We start from the raw sequence: 20750 nt of genomic DNA on the forward strand, positions 1-20750 counted from the left end.
TGTTTTCTGAATTGGTCGTTTCTTCGACCGGTTTGATTTCAGGTTGACCAGTTACTTCGACCTGATCAGATTGTTGGAGAAGACTTGTTACATCGTCTTCTGTGTCATTGATAACTGTTTGGACTATGTCCTCTATGATTTCTAAGGTTCGCAATCCCACATCGTTGATTATATCATCGAGGTTCTTGGTTGGGGACTTGGAGTTTTCGGATTCAGTGCTAGTCTCCTTAGCCGGATTCTCCTTTGATTTCGACTGAGTTTCTTGGCTCCCCGAGGGTTCGGTTCGCCTTGATGAGGGCGAATCGACCAGATTTGGATGGACTGTATTGATTGGAATCGACTGAAATAGTTGTGCGGTTCTTTTTGGTGAATGGTCTGAGGATAGAGTTTTCTCGGAATCTGTCGGTTTCTGGATGCTCTTCTTCGTCGACTTCTTCATTCTTCCCTTTTTCTGCGGAACTTCGGTTTGAACAGCCTTTCCCTTTGGATCGGCTTGTTTTGAACTTTCACCAGCCGGTGCATACGAGCCGGTTCCTTTTGAGGACTTGGTCCTGGATGATTTCGGCCTAGCCATTTTAGCAGTTCATTTGCTCATCTGCTCAGAATTTAGAATATTACCGGATGGGAGTGGTTCACCTTCACCAAGTTCAACTTGAAGGAACTGTAGGATCTTCCCTATCTACATGGCGTATGCCTGAATCCGACCGTCCTTTTTCACCACCATTTCGCAGAACTGTTCGAACAGAACAGTTCCCCAGTCAATCTTGTCACCGCGGACAATTGCCATCAGCATCTTCAGTTTCAGTTTTGTCAGGTTATCGAAGTTTCCTCCTTTACCCTGAAGCGATTTGGAAACTATATTTAGGAGCCATCGGAACTTTGGCTTGATTTTATTCTTCCGGATGGAGTGAGACACCAGATCCGTGTCATCACTTGATATGGCCAACCGGACAACGTTAGATTCTGCATCTGACAAGCTTGTTTTGAAGTCCAGCCCGGTATTCGGCAAACCGAGCGCTTCCGAGAAAATTTCTTTGGTGATATTAATTTCCTTGCCGCACACGGTGGCGGAGACTGTCCTCTTTGTTAGTGTCGTCGTCGTCAGAAACGCTTCAACTTCCGTTGGATGCACAACGAACGGGCCAGAAAGGTAAGTTTCTAACCCAGAATCTCTTAACGATTGAAGCACAGCCTTGTGTTCTTCCGCAGCGTGTTCATTAATGTCGTTGAAGTCGACCTGCAACATGTATTTAAACAGTGCTTTATCTAGATCCATGGCGAGATTATGAACAAAGAAGATGAAGATCAAAGAGAATCGGAATGCAAGAGAAAGCTTAAGTTTTTAGAGAGAGAAAGCTTTTGCAAATAATGAACTATTTTAGTCTTATATAGGGAGCGGTTTTGAACGGTTAGAAGTTGAACCGTCACTTAGTTCTGAGTTTTGGCGCCAATTTTCCCTCCAAAAAGTTACTGCAGTAACTTTAGGCGGTAATTGCGGAGAATAACTATGGGCGGTAATATTGTGGGCGGTAAACCGTGAGCGGTAAACTTTGAAATATTTTCATATATTTTCTTTATTGGATATTTTGTTTACCGGAAACTTTAATTAACATGAAGTCTTTTTAGTTAGGCCGAGCATAACCGGAAAGAAACTTATGTGGAAACTAGAGACTTAAGGATATGAAATTTTATATATTAAGCCGAAACAAGAAGAGATTAAATGGTTGTCTGGTTGTACAACAAAATGACCAGATAACCGGAAAATACATAAACTTAAAGAAGATTGAGCCACTCTCCATCGATCATCCTATCAACCCACTCGTCCACAGTGTTGCCGGTTCGTTCCTCAATCCTCGATATCCATCTGTTCAGCATGGATAGAGTCATGGTGTTGGCCGGTCCGACAGGAACACCGGGTCCAAGGTTGCGACGATGAACCTCCAGGTATCGGGTGATTTGGGGAGCGAAGCCGATCCTTCCCCTTGGAGGAGAGACAAGTTTTTTCAAGTTATTGAAGAGATATGAAGCCCAGTTTATTGGCGATTTTCTGACGATGGCTATCATGATGTCGAAAGCCTCCCGGTTATAATTCTAGTTGGGCATTCAGCCCATGATAGACCGCTGGACCAAGTCATGAAACACTTGGTATTGAAGAGCAAGGTCGTCCTTTTTTCCGTGTTCATTAACCGGATGAATGGAGCATGAGAAGATGAAGGCATAGTCTTCTTTAGCCGGAAAATACGGCGTTGGGAAGTCCGGAAATCCTTCGGTTGGGAGTTCGAAAAAGTGGGCAAAGTGTTCTTCAGTGATCCGAAGAAATCTTCCGTCAATAATGGTCCTTATGTTGCCATCATCAAGTATATGCCGTTATTGAAGAATTCATACACCTCCTCTTCGAGGATGGTGTCCGAACCTTCGAGAAACTCTTGCAACCCCGATTCTACGATCGGTGAGAATATGGTTTTTTGAAACCGAGATCTCATCATTTCATGGAAGTCGACAATGATGGTGTTTCTCATCTCAACATTCATTTTTGGAAGAGGATATGAGCAAGGAATGAATGAGATTTTGAGGTTTCGAATTTAGAGAGAGAAAGGAATATTTGAAGTGTGATTTGATGAGGAGGGACGATGCTCCTTTTATAGTGTGAGCAGTTGGTTACATTTAATGAGAATATTTGAAAAAATCAAACCGTTTATGTCTGGTCATAAAGATTTTATCAATTTTCAAGGAGGTAAAGGGTTGTCTGGTCTAATCGGATTAGGCATGCTTCTTGGAAAGCGAATATTTCAGTTTTCAAGACTGATTTGATTTGGTTTGATATGGCGCATTTAATGTTGGTTATTTCTTTAGGATTCCTTTGGTTTCGATCGAAAAAGGAAAGAAAAGATTTTCATTAATGACATGTACCAAGCCGGTAGTACAACAAAATTACCGGTTTGGTGAAAAAGGAAAGAGATGAAGTAGGTTTAAACATTGGATGAACCGGCAGCTTGATTCTTCTTAGCCTTTGCTGCTTCCCACCGGTCGATTAGCTCTTGGATTCTCTCATTCGTGAGCACGTGCTTCGGATGAAGAGTGACGAAGGGTCCGGAGTGGATATCCAGACTGGCACAAAAACCGCTTAGCTGAGGGGCATAACCGGTTTTGTTTGAGAGAATCATCTTCTTCAGATTGCTGAAGATGATCCAGGACCAGTTTACCGGTGTCCCAACCGTGACGGCAATCATCATCTCAAAGAGCCTCTAGGTGTAGTAGTAGCTTTTCTCTCTACCCAGAACTGACTTTCCCATAATCTCACACAGAATCTAGTACTTGTGAGATAGTTGGTTCTTAGAACCCCAGGGCTTAACCGGGATGTTAGAGTTGGAGAACCGATGACACATTTCTTTAATGGTCACCAGGGAGTAAGTGAGGTCGGTTACCCATTCAGTGGGTAAGCCGCAGTATTCAGCGAAATCCGTCTCGCTGAATAGAAAGGATTGACCATAGACCCGTGCCATGATTATGTCTCGGTGCACTTCTTTTGCAGTTTCGAAGAGCTCATCGACTACCAAGTAGTCGATGATGAATCTGTTCTCCAAAAATCCTCTTAGCCCGCTTCTTTCGACGGCTAAGAACATGTCTTTGATTCCATGGTCTTCGTATTGGTATATGGAGTTGAAATCAGCCAGCAAAATTTTCTTGGCGAGTGGATCGGAGTTCATGTTCTTGTGATAGTTTTAGCTCAAGAGATGTTTGTGAATAGTGAATTTTGTGAAGTGTTGTAAAGAGTAAATGGTTGTTTATATAGCCAGGGATTCGGCTAGATTAATAGGTTAAGTATGATTAGTGATGTCATCGATTATTTAATAGGCTTTAACTTGTTTAAGTGTATAATGTTTATTTACAATGAAGAATATAATCATTACTAAGGATATTCATGATGACAATAAATCTATTGACAAGATGTTAGTCTCCCTCTCTTGATGATGGACACATGTCGTCATCTCGATTGAGGTGAACTATTTTATTAATTACAGGCTTCATTTCTCAAGGTGTGCATGAAAACGCAGTTAGTTATCCCAAGTTAACCGAAAAAATTCAGTTTATCTAAACTGTGATGCATTTATACTACTCGGTTTTCCGTGACCGGTTTTAGTTGGATATTTTATTCCGATGTGAAGAAATGTTGAATTGAATCAGCATTTGTTCATCTTTGGATTAAATTTATCCACTTCTGCCAGGTCATTTCAACCGCTTAGTGGGTATACATGTGGTTTGATATCATGAAGTGATCAGGCATAACCGGAGACTTTCTCCCGTTAGCATCCTTGAATATTTAATGGCCTATTTGAATATGGTTTGAGAAGCGAGAACTTCTCCCTGAGCGCATATCCCGGTTTTTCATGATGATGTATGTAAACAGTATACATGGATGATCATGATATAAGTTGCTTGCTAGCAGTAAGTCCTAGAATATTTCTGAAATGAGAAAACTTAGCTTCCTGTAGCGGTTTGGTGAAGATGTCAGCTACTTGTTATTCGGTTGAGACATATTCCAGCCGAATGTGCTTCTGTTGAACGTGCTCCTGGATGAAATGATGTCTTATGTCAATGTGTTTCGTTCTTGAGTGCAACACCGGATTGTATGTGATCGCTATTGCACTGGTGTTGTCACAAAATATTGGAGATTCTTCAGTTATTACACCAAAATCCCTTAGTTGCTGTTGGATCTAGAGGAGTTGTGCACAGCAGCTTCCGGCTGCTAGGTACTCTGCCTCTACGGTTGATGTTGCAACTGAGGTTTGTTTCTTGCTGTTCCATGTAACGAGCCGGTCACCCAGGAATTGGAAAGTCCCACTTGTACTCTTTCTATCGATTTTACATCCTGCGTAATCCGCGTCTGAGTAACTTATGAGATTAAAGTTTGAATCTTTTGGGTACCAAAGTCCCACATCTTGAGTCCCTTTCAGATATTTTAATATTCTTTTAGCCGCGGTGTAGTGTGATTGCTTTGGGTTGGCTTGAAATCTCCCGCATACTCCGACCGCAAAAAGGATGTCTGGTCGGCTAGCTGTTAAGTAGAGCAAAGATCCAATCATTCCTCGATATGCTGTGATGTCAACAACTTGACCATCCTCATCTCTGTCTAATTTTACGGAAGAGCTCATCGGTGTAGCCGCCTCAGCACATGTATCCATTCCAAATTTCTTCAGCAATTCGGCTGTGTACTTTGGCTGGCTTATGAACGTTCCGGTTTCGATTTGCTTCATCTGAAGTCCTAGGAAGAAACTCAATTCTCCCATCATACTCATTTGAAACTTGTCAGTCATCATTTTAGAGAATTTATCACATAACTTTGGATCGGTTGATCCAAAAATAATATCATCAACATATATTTGAACAAGTAATATGTGTTCCTTTTTCTCAAATTTGAAAAGTGTTTTATCAACTGTGCCTATTGTAAACTTGTGATTAAATAAAAATTGCGTTAATGTGTCATACCAGGCTCTTGGAGCCTGTTTCAAACCGTAAAGGCTTTGTTTAGCCGGTAAACATGATTTTCGTATTCTGAATTTTTGAAACCTGGAGGTTGATTAACATACACCTCTTCATTTACTTTACCGTTTAGAAAAGCGCTTTTAACATCCATTTGAAAAACTTTGAAATTTTTGAAAGCTGCAAATGCTAGGAATATTCTAATGGCCTCAAGTCTGGCTACAAGGGCAAATGATTCTTCAAAATCAACGCCTTCTTCCTATTTATAGCCTTGAGCCACTAACCGGGCTTTGTTCCTTGTAACTAAACCGTCTTCATTGAGTTTATTTCTGAATACCCATCGTGTTCCTATAACCGATTTATTTTTCGGTCTAGGGACTAGGTACCAGACTTTATTTCTCTCAAACTCGTTTAATTCCTCTTGCATTGCTAGGATTCAGTCAGGATCTGACAATGCTTCATCCACCTTTTTCGGCTCAATTTGTGATATGAAAACTGAGTTTTCATAGTGTTCCAAATTCTGTTGCCTAGTTCGGACGGGTGATGATATGTTACCTATTACTAGTTCAAGAGGATGATTTTTGTTCCTTCTGAGGTTTATCCGAGACGTGTCTTCCAAGCTTTCGGTTGGCTGATCAAGGTTAGACTGATCGGTAGGTTGAACGGAGTCAGACCGACCGATTTCTTCAGTTGAAACTGAAGAGTCAACTTTCTGCGGTAAAACAGCTTGAGCAGGCTGAGGTTTAGCATCAACCGCTTGATCATTAACAAATCATCTAAAAACCGGAACCTCATCTTCGTCATCAGAATAGATATTGAAATTTTCCATTCTGTTGTGAAGGTCGAAGGGTAATGCAGTGTTTCGTTCAACCGATTCATCAAAAACAACGTGAGATGTTTCTTCAACTGTTAAAGTCCTAGTATTATATATCCTATATGCTTTACTTACAGCTGAGTATCCCAACATTATTCCTTCATCGGATTTAGCATCAAAAGCGGTCAAATAATTTTTGTCGTTGTTGTGAACAAAACATTTACTACAAAATATTCGAAAATACCGTATATTTGGAATTCGATCATAGTATATCTCAAAAGGGGTTTTTGAAAAACATTTAGTCACTAGAGACCGGTTTTGAGTGTAGGATGCGGTATTGATAGCCTCGACCCAATTTTTTTTAGCAATACCCGAATCGGCTATCATTGACCTTGTGGCTTCCTTGAGAGTTCGGTTTCTTCTCTCAGCCAGGCCGTTTTGTTGAGGAGTTCTAGCACTAGACAACTCGTGTTTAATACCGGAATCATCAAGAAAAGTAGTTAATTTTCTGTTTGTAAACTCAGTTCCTCTATCACTTCTGATTTTGTTTATCCAAATAGATTTTTCATTTTGTATTCTTAAAATCAGTTTGATCAGGTTTGGTGTTGCTTGACTTTTAAAGGCTAGAAATATTACCCAAGTAAATTTAGAATAATCATCAATGACTACCATAGTATATTGAATGCCTCCTAGACTTGTTACTCTAACCGGACCAAACAGATCCATATGCAGGAGTTCTAAGCATCGTTCGGATTGATGATTTCCTTTACTTTTGAAAAATGATTTTATTTGTTTACCCATTTGACATGCAGCACATACTTTATCTTTTGAAAACTTAACATTTGGAAAACCGTGAACTAATTCCCTAGAACATATGAAATTTATTGTTTTGAAGTTCAAATGGTTTAGCCCTTTGTGCCAGAGCCAGTTTGGATCATTTTCAGCTATCATGCATACGGGGTTTTCAAACTTAGTTTTCCAATCAACTTTGTATATATTTCCCATTCGGTTACCGGTTAATAGAATGTCATTTTGATGATTTTTAACTAAGCATGCATTCTTATGAAACTCAACTTTGTATCCTACATCGCACATTTGACTAATACTTAATATATTGAAATGCAGGTTTTCTACCAATAGTACATTATTTATAGACAGGTTACCATGGACAATCTTACCCTTGCCCACAGTTCTATCTTTTGAGTTGTCACCAAATGTTATAACTGCTTCGGTTTCATAGGTGATATATGCTAGTAGCTCACTATTGCCGGTCATGTGTCTTGAGCATCCACTGTCCAGATACCATTCCGAGTTCTTTAGCCGGTTGCTTCTCCTAACCTGTAAAATAGAAATATTTACACCTTTTTGGTACCCACATTCAGTTGGGTCCATGGTTGATTAGTCTCTTTGGGATCCATATTTGAATAAGTCGGATCACTTTCCCGGTATTTGTTTTTATGATATTTGGCTTTACTTCTTTATCTTTGCTCAAGAATGCCTTATACCGCGGTGATGACTATTTTTGCGATTGAGATGTACTTGTTTTATTTTGTTTATTTTCTGTCTGGTTGGCTTTCCTTCTCTCAGGATGAAGCCATTTTTCTGATTCAGTTGGGTTGACGTATTTTAGTTCCGGTTTTATGACAGTTTATGCCTCACTGTTGGTTGAAGAGCTCTTGACAAATCTTATAAAGAGAAGATTGTCTTTTGTGAGTTTCATCCCGTGAGGTTGATTTGGCTTGTTTGATTTGTTTTGTTTGTATCCAACACCAAATTTACACTTAGGATGCCTTTTATAATTGCACATCTGATTTACGGCTTTACGAGATCTTTCCCAAGCAGCCGTAACATACAGTTTTCGTTCATTTACTTCAGTTACCGGTTGAACTATCTCCTCATTCTCTAAGGATAGTTTAGTCGGTTCATACACTGTGGTTTCGCATGACTCATCAGCGATATCACTTGACTCTACGGTTTTGTATTCTACCGGAGTCGGTATATATGCAGATATGTTTCTAAACTCAGCGACCATTTCGTTGAGTGCAGAAATCAGATCTTCCTTAATAAACTCATCAGAGGAGAAATCAAATACCTCTTCGTCGTTTTCCATGAAGCATGTTACTCTTTCCTCATCATTTTCGTTGTCGGAATACGCCCATTCACTTCCACCGTCGGATGCAATGAGTGCTTTTTGTATTTCCTTCCCTTCATCGGCTTGCTGGTTATCGTTTCTCAGGTAATCGTTCTGTTGGTTGTCATTTCTCCGATAATCATTCCCTTGGTAGTTTTTACCCTGATACCGGTTGCCTTAGTAGTTGTTGCCTTGATAGTTGCTTTCCGATTTTCTATCGTCTCTTCTTGGTTTCCTACATTCTGACCTGAAATGTCCAAAATCATCACAGTTATAACATCTTTTATTTGATTTATCAACGTAATTATAATTAAAGTTGTTAGATGGCGGCTGGTTCTTCTTCATGAATCTTCCAAATTTCTGAGCTAGCATTGCCATCACATCTTCACTGATCTGGTCAGCGTTTTTTACTGGAGCCGGAACGGTTGATAATTGGACCGTCGGTTCCACAGATGTAACCAGAGCTCTGGTTGCGGTTGACGTAGATGCTTCGTCTTCGATCCGAGACTTAATCTCAAACTCATAGGCTTTCAGATCCTCGAACACGTCATGCAATTTCATCTGCCCGAGGTTGCTTGATTCCATCATCGCCATGGTTTTGATATTCCATGTGCTCTATAGTGATCTTAAGGCCTTAATAATTACTTCCCGGTTGTCGTATCTTTTTCCGAGTGTTTGTAGCTCGTTGACCACACTGGTGAACCGGTTGCTGAATTCTTTCATGTTTTCCCCCAGTTTCATCCTGATGTTTTCATATTTTTTAGTAGGCACCAAGATTTTATTCTCTTTTGTTCTTTCGTTTCCTTCATGGATCTGAATGATCGTCTCTCAGGCTTCCTTTGCACTATCACAATCTGATATCTTGTTCAATGTGTTATCGTCTATAGCCTTGTAGATGTGTCTCATGCAATGGTTGTCCAGGTTACTCCGTCTTCGATCTTCAGTTGTCCATGCGTCTATCTCCTTGTTGATCTTAATTGGCCCTTCCTTCAGAACTCTGCTCATCTCATCATCCAGCGTAATCAGATGTAGATACATTTGTTTCTTCCAACTGCTAAACGCTTCACTGTTTAGCATTGGTGGCTTGTCGCTGTGGGTCATGCTTCCCATCTTCTTCGGTTGCTTGAGTGTTAAGAACCTCGCTCTAATACCACTTGTTAGGATCGAGGACACCCTTGGAGGACTGGGGTGTTCCGGTTTTGGAAGGGTAGCCGCTTACAACACACAACACAATTTGGTGATAGTCCGGTTAAAGACTACAACCGTTCTCAGCACTACGCAAACTGTCACAGACTCTTGAACCGGGTTCAAGGGCGGAAATTTCTGTTTCAGTCTGAAGCAACGCACACAACTTGGATGAGGTTTATGAAGGGTCGGTTTAAGGAGTATGAATAGACCGGTTTTGATTAAGAAGTAGGATTATGTTTCGATTAATGTATTTCGGTTTTAGAGTCAAATAAGCAAGAAATAAGTAAAAGACACGAGACAAGATTTTTTATGGATGTTCGGAGCAAGCCCTCCTACGTCACTCCTTCTTCTCAGATTATGAGAAGGATCTCTACTAACTTTCAAAGTTACAACAATTACAATGCCGGTCGAGCTTAACTCGCTACTCGCTGGTTACACCAACTCACTCTTGATGTAATACAAACAATAGATCTTTCGGTAAATGAAACAACAATTTTGGATCGCGCGTGAGATTTCTTTCTCTCTCTTAATGTATTTCAGAACCGTAATAAATGAGGTCGCTTCGTCTTCCTTTTATAGTGAAGAGCATCCTAACGGTCATTTTCTTCTCTCACCGTGGGATTGGTCAGTTCAAGGTCACGCCGGTTCAGAGAGGTTGCTTGCACGTTTCAACTTCCTGACACTTGGCAAGCATGCATATACCGGTCAGATATTGATGACGCAACAGATTTGCAGTTTTGGACACGTGTCAGACATGCACCTTCTGGCTGTCTGGGTCGGATCTTTGGATCAGCAATTCATCATTGTCTTTATCGCATTCTTCTGATCCGAATCTTATCTTCTTTTATTTTTCAAGGACACGTCTATTTCGTCATATTACGTCAGCTTTGTAACTCTTAGTTTTCGGTTGACTCTTTCGTAGTATAATCCGGCTGGGATGTAAGCTTTTCTTTGCTAGCCGGTCTGTTGGGAGCATTGAGGCCGGTTCCTCTTGATCATGACTTGATCATCTGAAGCCAGATTACTTTGATATATTCTTCAGCCGAATTATGCAGTCTCCAGCCGGTTTATACGACTCGGTCTGTTCCTGCACATGAAAGTTAATAGTAGTTTAGTTTTTTGGCCGGTTTCAAAAATCAACTTACTTTATTTTTCTTATCAAACTTGTATCTATAGAACATTCAATGATGATTTATACTGTGAAGTCTAGGATAGAAACAACTATGCTCTCATCTAGTTAATGTGATGATTGCAGAAGCTTTGTTGTTGTACGCTTGACATCAATTTCCTTTCTTATGGCATTTAAACATGTTTCTTTGCTAGAAGAACACTTTGTTGGTCAACCAAAAAATATAACTTCATAAACAATCTTTAAATTTGGAGAATGTATATCAATATTATGATTTGTAGTTGAGTGCTAGGAAACACATCAAACCGTCTATATACTGTATCTGACAATTGTGGTTGTTCATAGATATGGACAATAATAATTTTTAGATTATTCTTAGCTTCTGACATTTAAACATGTTTGCTCATTCATTTAGATAAGCGCATACATCATATTATAGATATACTAAGTATGTATTAAATAATACTAGGGCAATGCTGCATATTTTGCTCTCTTTATTCACAATTTATTTGTTTGCAAGCAACGATTTAATTGTTAGTTTCTTATGTTGACATTCTCTTCATGGACACATACCCTCTTAACTCTTTCTGAACTTTGTTCTTTTTCCACCCTCATTTGTATAATTGTGGTGGAGGCTATGTTGGACAAGATAATCAGCGCAATGGCTATTATTTTCATTGGATCGTCGGGATCAAGCTTCACTGATGACATTACGCGAATAAAAAAGGATTGGGGTTAACATCACTTTGCGACCAATATATCTGCCAAGGTCAATCACCTAACTTCATCGCAGACAATGAATGAAATTCAATTAGTATTTCTCGTTAATTCAAAGTTTAGGTTCATCTGCCTATCAACCATTTCTCCCATTGTCAATGAGTGTTTGTTGGTTCCTAACAACATTTTGTATTGTATTATAAAAAAATGGGACAACGGATTAAGTATGTAGCCGCAAACACACTTAACCATTTAATTAGGCGCAGAACTTGCCGCCTAACGGGCTCGAACCTAGGAACTTAAGATTGGTATCCACCTCTTATTGTCGTTAGGCTAGAAGAAGGAATTTTATATTGTATTATACTATAGCAATAGAAGTGACACATTACTTGCACACCTTTATTTTTAATCCAGTTAGTGCCTGGTAAAAAAAATTATAATCAAGACCTGGTTGATTAATTTCACAAATTTAATTTTAATATATTGTGTAATTATGTTATGAATGCTTGTTCTATTGACTGAAATATATTAAGAAATTCACTTTCTCTGACGAACCCACAAATTTTCCTACCAGCCAATCAACATGGGCCGATAACACGTGCATAATTCCCTCCATAAACTGATCGTGATTCAACGATTTGTCAAATCCCACAGGAAAATCGTCGTTAGCAGTCCTATAACGGATATCAAGGCTCAATCCCCTGGCTCTAGCAAAGATTTCAGAATTAGAGCGGGAACAGTTGGAAATCTTGTGGTGGACAGATTGGGTGTTGACGAGAGAATATGGGATCATTATGGCATGAATCTTCTTTCTTCTCCATTTTTATGGAAACAAAAATCATATCTTCTAGGCTGGTTCTTATGTTACTAATTGAACGAATCTCAACCATTTGCTAATAAATAATTATTTAAAAATAAGAATACAAATCTCATTTTGGATCTATTTTGGTCTTCTCTTATTTAAATGTTCTAGATTAGTGGGAATAACGCTTCAACTTGTGCATGAACTTGTGGGTTAATTTTATTTTATTTAAAAATTATGTATTTAAGCTCAAACAATATACAATACAAAGTTAAGCAAGAAACACTAGTGGAATAGGTTATTAAATATTTTTTTATCAGCGACGTTTTCGTTAAACGTCGTCACTAAAAAATAGAGGCTTATAACTTTTCGCCACATTTCTAGAAAGATTATCAGCGACGACATTATACTATCGCCGTCGCTGATAATTATTTTAGTATAATTATATTATTACAAGTCCTAAAGCTCAAACAAGCTTGGTTGAGAAGACATACAGATGATTAATCGATCACTAAGCATCACGGCTAGCCACCAAAGAGGAGTCGTGGAACCACTGTGTTACACTTTTCTCTTGCGACTGCGAGGATCTTCAATCTCGCAGATGCTCTTTCTGTTGGGTTTTGTTCTCCTAGTGTGAGAGACCCAACTTGTTGTGGGCTTTATTTAGGCCCACGATATATAATGTGAAGAAACATTATTTTTCTACTTTAGGTTAACAGAGTTTGGAGAACAACCAGAGAGAGATCAGAGAAAAAACATATTCAAGGGTTTGAGTTAGCTGCTGGAGAAGATTTCCGTTTGCTGGAGTTTGCACCGTTTGATCGACTTCAAACATTAACTGCTTATTGGTTATTTCTGGGGCTACGTTCTAAACGGTGAAGATCTGTTTTCTGGTTGCAGAATTGATAAGGTTGGTTGATCTTACTCTTTCTGCTCTTTGTTGTTATTTGCCAAGATTGTTGTGTGATCTTGTTGCAATTGATTAGTGACTCTAGTTTATATCTAAAGAGAACTCCTATTTATAACCTTGTTGATGATAGTGGATTGTTAAGTAGACTGACTGGTCCCGTGGTTTTTACTCTCAATTTGATGAGAGGTTTTCCACGCTAAATCTTGTCTTGCATTGTCGTTTTGATTTCATTTTGTTTTGCTCATCTCTTATACTTAGTTAATTGGGAAAGCGTTCTGTTTTGAAGAATACATTTACCCATCAAAGTGGTATCAGAGCTTGGTTTTATTTGAGTATAAGGATGGAGACCAACACATCCAGGTTGGTGAGCTTGAATGGTTCCAATTATAATATATGGAAGGTTAAAATGGAAGATTTACTATATGTGAAAAGTTTTCATTTTCCAATGTTCTCTTCAGTAAAGCCTGTAGAAAAAAGTGTGGATGATTGGAAATTCTTGCACAGACAAGTATGTGGTTATATTCGTCAATGGGTTGATGAAAATGTTCTGAACCATGTTATCTCTATTACTGATGCTCGTACTCTTTGGACTAAGCTCGAAGAATTGTATGAGAGAAAGACAGGTAATAACAAACTGTTTTTGATCAAGCAATTGATGTCCTTAAGGTATCAAGTTGGTTCTCCGATGAGTGATCACTTGAATACTTTTGTGGGAATTATTAATCAATTGGAGGCGATGAAACTCAACTTTGATGACGAGATACAAGGCTTATGTTTACTTGGTACTCTACCTAATTCATGGGAGACTTTTAGAAAAACTCTATCTAATCCTGCTCCAAATGGTGTTCTTTCAATGGATTTAGTAAAAAACAGTGTGTTGAATGAAGAGATGAGACAAAAGACACAAGACTGTTCTTTACAATCAGAGGTCTTGGTTACAAAATCCAGGGGGAGAAGTAAAGGGCGAGAAAGTTATCATAGCAAGTCTCGTGGGGCTTCTAATAAGTGGGAAAATATTGAGTGTCATCATTGTGGCCTAAAGGGCCATATCAAGAAACTATTTTAAATTAAAGAAGGAGAACAAGAAGAAAACTCAGAACACACCAACTACTTCTAAGCACAGAGAAGGTAAAAATCATGATGATGTTGCTATTGTTGATGATTTCCTTACTGTTTGTTATAATGGTATTGAGAATGTTAATGTGTCTTGTGATGAGATGGATTTGATTGTAGATAGTGGTGCTTCTACTCATGCTACATCACGACGAGATTTTTTCTCAACATATGAGGCTGGTGATTTTGGTATTGCTCGTATGGGCAATACTGGTCAAGCGCAAGTGGTTGGAATTGGTAATGTTTGTGTGGAGATGGCCAATGGCACTACTCTTATTCTAAAACAGGTTAAGCATATTCCTGATATTCGCTTCAATATTTTATCGGTTGGAAGATTGGATGATGAAGGCTTCTGTAATTCTTTTTCTGGCGGTAAATGGAAGCTTAAAAAGGGATCAATGGTTGTTGCCAAAGGTAAGAGACTTTCGAATCTGTATATTGTTCGTTCTGGAATATCTAAATGTTACATCAACATTTGTGAGGCTGATTCTTCTTTTGAGTTATGGCACAAATGTTTGGATCATATTAGCGAGAAAGGCTTAACTATGTTGGCTAAGTGTTAGGATCGGGGACGCCCTTGGAGGACCGGGGTGTTTTCCGGTTTCGGAAGGGTGACCGCTTACAACACACACACTACTTGGTGATAGTCCGGTTAGAGACTAAAACCGTTCTCAGCACTGCACAACCTGTCACAGACTCTTGAACCGATGTTCAAGGGCGGAAGTGTCTGTTTCAGGTTGAAGCAACGTTTGCGACTTTTAGATGATGTTTAAGAAGGAGGATGTTTAACGAAAGTGAGTGACCGGTTTTGGAAGTATGGTTGGTTTGCGGTTTTACGGTAAGACAGCGGAAAATGAAAGTGAATTGAAAGAACACAAGACAAGGGAATTTGTTTATGGATGTTCGGAGCAAACCCTCCTACGTCACCCCTTCTTCTCAGGTTATGAGAAGGATCTCCACTAACTCTTTAGAGTTACAGTTACACTTCCGGTCGAGCCCAACTTCGCTACTCGCCGGTTTACACCAAAACTCACGCTTTGATATAATACAACACAACACAATAATCACACAAAGGGATTTCCGGTTTTGGGCAAACCGGTTTTAGAATATAACACTGTTTATCTCTCTAGAATTAAATGCTTTTATACTTTATTTTCGTAATCCGTCACTTGCAGAACTGGCATTTAATGAAGACGATTGATCTTCCTTTTATAGCTGAAAGTAGCTAACGGCTACTTTCTTCTCTCACTTCTGGATTGGTTGATCGTCATCACGCCTGTTTGCAGAAGGGTTGCTTGCACGCTTCAACTTCCTCAACACCTAGCGTTCATGCAGGTGACTCTGAGCGGATGATGACATAACCGGTTTTCAGATTGATACACGTGTTGAACATCCGCTCCCGGTCGTCAGCATCGGATCACCAAGGCATCATTGCTTTCCTCCATGCTTCTGATCGGATCTGATCTTCTATTATTCTTTCGAGACACGTTTCTTCCGTCATGGTACGTCACTCTTTGAGATTTGAATTTTCTGACTCTTGAGCTGTACTTTCCGGTTTCTGTGTTTTATGCATTATGATCCGGTTGAAGTATGATTTGTTCTGTTCTTCGTTAGCCGGTTGCTTGAGATAGAAATACCGGTTCCTGTGATCCTTTAACTTGATCACTTGACTCCGGTTTCGTTGAAGTGGTAACGACCATTTTCTGAACACCTGATTTCCGGTTCCGTTTTGTTCAGTACCTGCACATGAAATTTAACTTCTGTTTAGTTTATCTGGCCGGTTCCAAAAATTAATCTACTTAATTTTTCTATCAATTTCTCCCTTTTTGATTATTTAGAATAAATATTCAAAAATTGTAATGTGTGGCCGGTTCCAAGAAAATTAATCTACTTAATTTTTCTATCAATTTCTCCCTTTTTGATTATTTAGAATAAATATTCAAAAATTGTAATGTGTGGCCGGTTTTACGAATTTTGTTTTTGAGAGAAACGTGATTGGAAAACATGTGTTTGATTTTTGATGTATGTTTTGAAAAATATGAGAAGTAGATGAACTTGTATGTTTTGAGAAACATAGAAGGTATGTTTGAGAAATATAGAAAGTATGTTTGAGAAATATAGAAGTTAGCAAAAGTAACCAAGTTCTGAAACACATCAAAAACATAATTGTTCAAACTAATTATGGAAATAGAGTTTAAGGCTTGGATGGTCCCCCCTTGTTTTGCTCTTTTTCAAGCTCTTTGTCCAGACGTTTCCTTGCTTCTTCTATTCTAGCTCTGTGCTCTCTAGCACGTCTGTCAGCATCTATCACCACACCGGCCCACACACTTGAGTGACCGGGGACCTTTTTCCTAAGGTTGAAGTTGGCGCAAGCTGGTTTTGGCGGTGGACGTGGTGGAACAGTCAGAGGTCTGAAGCTTGGGGTTGCAGTGGATTCTTCGGTTGTCCTTCTTTTTCTTCTGTTAAGTTCCTCCAGATCCTCTTCTTCTTCTTCATCAAGCGGTTCCGCATTTAACGCAACCGGTTCGGCTGTCTTCAATTCTGCCCTTCTTATCACGTCTTTAACAGCGCTTCGTTTCTTTTTGTTCCGTGTACTCATGGAATGAGATGATTGACCCTGTACCGGTTCCTGAGCGTTAGCCTGCTCCTCTTCATTGCATTTTTGGGCCAGTTCATGATCTTTATCCTCCAGTTCCTTCTGAACCCGTTCTCTTTCAATTTCTTCTTCTTGCAGCTTCCGTGCGGTTTCAGCATCTTTTTCGATTTGAGTTTGGGTGGAGCTGACTTGATCCTTGGACATATCACCGATCTGGATTGCCATTGCTTGCAACATGTCCAAAAGTGGAGCGGTTGCGGTTTTGACAGACTCGGAGATCATGGCTTGAACCGTTGTTTGCATTGATCTATCCATCATAGTTTGTAGGAAGCTTACCATTTTATCTTCAGCGGCTGAGATTCTTTCTTCGGTTACCGCTTTGAAATTCCCTAGGCATGAATCAACGGTTTCCGCTACTGCTTGCTTAATTTGATCGATGTCTAGAGCTTTGATAGGTTGAGCGGTTTCTTGTTCCGGATTTTCAGATGTGCCGGATGTTTCCCCACTTAGAAAGAAAGGCTTACTTTGATATAGCTCGGGATTGTTGAATTGGCGTTGGCAGGACTCCCACCATTTCTTATCAAGGCGTTCGAAGCTTTGCACAAGCCGGTCTCGTACCTCAAGGAATCGTTCTGCCATTTTCATTTCAATTGGTTCTAGAGTTTTTCCTTGGCATTCTTGAAAGGCATTCTCAACAGCCTGTAACCGCACGTTTTCAAGAATTACCGGAGCTTTGTTGAGTGCCGGTTGGATTAGTTGGGTGTTGGCTAACTCGAGTGCCTGTTCCTCTAGCTGGATGAGTGCGTCCCATTGTTTGTTTCCTCTGAAACCTGGAAGCATGTCGGATAGTTTGGTCTCACTTCGGAGCTTCACCCACCGGATATATGGAGCCAGCGCTTCACTTGCACCTTTATTCATATCTTGAATAAATTCATCATATAGTTCATTCTCTTGCTCCAAGGTGTATTCATATTCGTCTCCGGTTGTGGCTTCAGTCTGAGGGTCGATCTGCAGCGTGCCCGTTCCGGTTTCAGTTGGCTCTTCAATAAGAATGCCTTTGCCTTTGTCTCTTGGATTGGAACCTTCTGGAGCTGTTCTTCCTCCTGCGGAACCGGACGGTTCCTGTTCTTCAATGTTTCCCTCCTGAGCCGGAGGTACAATTTCAGTTGACTTGGTCGTCTCATCGACCGGTTGGACTTCTGGTTGATCAGGTATTTCAACCTGATTTTCTGGCTTCCGACGACTAGAAACGTCGTCTTCTTCGGTTTCTCTTGTGATCTCCTGGACCACATTCTGAATGGCTTCTGAAGTATTCAAGCCCACTTCGGCTAATACTTCTTCGGCTTGCTTGCTTGGAGACTTGGAAGTTGCAGATTGAACAATTTCTTCTGCTTCCTCCTTAGAATTTGATTTGTTCTCCTTGCTTCCCGAAGATTCGGTTTGCTTTGGAGAATCAGATGGAATAGGAGTTGGGACAACGGTGTTGATGGGAATTGGCTGGAAGACATCTGCGGTTCGTTCCGGTGGATTGTCCGAGGAGAGCGTTCTCTCAGAGTCCGCCGGTTTCTTTGAGCTCTTCTTCGCTGATACCTTCTTCCTCCTTTTCGGTTCTGGTTGAGCTTCTGCCTCAACCGCTTTTCTGGACGGTTTCCTTTGTCTAGTTTCTTCTTCAACCGGAACCGATGAGCTGGCTCCCTTGGATGACTTTGTTTTTGAGGTTTTTGGCTTGATCGTCTTCTCCGGTTTCTCCGCTACTGACTCAGAGTCAAGAATGTTGGAGATCGGAAGCGGTACGCCTTCACCTAATTCCACATTAAGGAACTCGAGAATCTTCACGATTTGCATAGCATAGGCCTGCACCCGGCCTTCTTTCTTGATTACCATTTGACAGAACTCTTCGTATAACACGTAACCCCAGTCCACCTTATCGTTGCGGACGATGGCTAACAGCATTCTTAACTTAAATTTTGTGAGATTATCAAAGTTACCTCCCTTTCCTTGGAGCGATTTGGAGATGACGGTTACCAGCCATTTGTATTCCGGTTTCAACTTGATTTTCCGGCTGTTGTGGAGCACCAGGTCCTGACCTGAAAGGGATACAACCAACCGGGCAGCATTTGATTCTGCGTCGGTTAAGTCGAACTTTAGGTCCGAACCTGTGTTAGGCAGACCGAGAGCCTCCGCAAAAATTTCTTCAGTTATAAGAACCGCCTTCCCGTTGACAGTAGCCGATACTTTTCTCTTCAACAGTGTTGCCGTCGCCAAGAACTCCGTCACCGCCGCCGGGTAGATGGTGAACGGACCAGAGAGGAACTTCTCCAACCCAGAATCTCGAAGGAGTTGAAGAACAGCTTTGTTCTTGTCTTCAGCGTGCTGATCGATGTCTTCAAAATCAACCTGCAACATCCATTGAAACGGGGCTTTGCCTAGATCCATTGATAATTTTTTGAGAAAGAGAGATGAAGATTGATGATGGTCGGAGAGAGAGAATCTTTGAAGTTCTGGAAGTCTTTAGAGAGAGAAAGCGCATGTGTTGAATGGGCTGATTTAAGTTTATATAGATGGCGGTTCCAGGCAGTTTTGAAGATGAACCGTCATTTTGGTGTTTTTGGCGCCAATTTTCCCTCCAAAAGTTACTGCCGTAACTTTCGGCGGTAAAAGGCTGATTTTGATGGGCGGTAAATTTTGAAAGGTAAAACCATGGGCGGTTAATGTTTTTTCAGATTTTCATTTTTGCCTGAAATTCCGGTTTCTATTGATACTTTGTTAACCGGAAGCTAGTTAAGTTAACTTTAATTTTGAGTATGAGTTTGAGAAACCGGAATGAAATAATGGTATTGAAAAATCGAAAACTAAAATATTTCATTAATGTAGGAGAGGAGAGACATATGAGCGGTTCTGGTCGTACAACAAAATGACCAGAAACCGGAAAATAGAATAAAGAGAGAGGTTTATTCGGTGAACCATCCTCCCTCCAGCCTTCTTTCGTACCACTTGTCGATGGTGTTCTGAGGAGACCGTTCCTTGATCCTACACATACACTTATAGATCATGTCTATAGTGATGGTGTTGAAAGATCCAACCGGAACACCTTTTCCAAAGTTGCGACGTTTGGACATGAGGAATCGGGTGATCTGAGGGGCGTAGCTGATCTTTCCCCTCTTACCGGTCATAAGCAGCTTCAGCTTATTGAATAGATAGGATGACCAGTTGATATCGGTTTCTCGGATGATGGCTATCATAATGTCGAATGCCTCCCGGCTGTAGTTTTGGTTGGGCATTCGGCCTATGATAGACCGTTGGACCAAGTCTTGAAAGACTTGATAATGGGGAGCGAGGTCTTCTTTCTTCCCAAAGTCCTTGACAGGAGCGTAGGAAGAAGAGAAGATCTTGAAGAAGATTTCCTTAGCCGGTAGATGCGGCGTTGGAAAGTCGGAGAAACCTTCCGTTGGAAGGTGAAAGAATGTGGCGAATTCCTCCTCAGAAAACTGGAGGAATTGGCCATCGATGATGGTGCGAATGCTGCCATCATCCAAAACGTGACCGTTGTTGAAGAATTCGCACACCTCATCCACGAGAATGAGGTCCGAACCCTTAAGGAAACCTTTCAGGCCAGAAGTTATGATGTGTTCAAAGATGCATTCATAGTAAGAACTGTGCTTGATGTCCTCAAAGTCGATGATCAGAGTGTTTCTAATTTCAGTAGACATGATGAAGAGGGAGTGAGGAAGACTTAGGAGAATTCTTAAGCTTTTGAATTCTTAGAGAGAGGAATGCTTGAAGGCGTGAGTTGAAAGATGGAGGTTGAACCCCTTTTATAGCCTGGAGTGAATGAGGGCATTTAATGCTGAGATTTGAAAATCTAGCCG

This window comes from Impatiens glandulifera, chromosome 9 (genome assembly GCF_907164915.1).
Source record: "Impatiens glandulifera chromosome 9, dImpGla2.1, whole genome shotgun sequence".
NCBI lineage: Eukaryota > Viridiplantae > Streptophyta > Magnoliopsida > Ericales > Balsaminaceae > Impatiens > Impatiens glandulifera.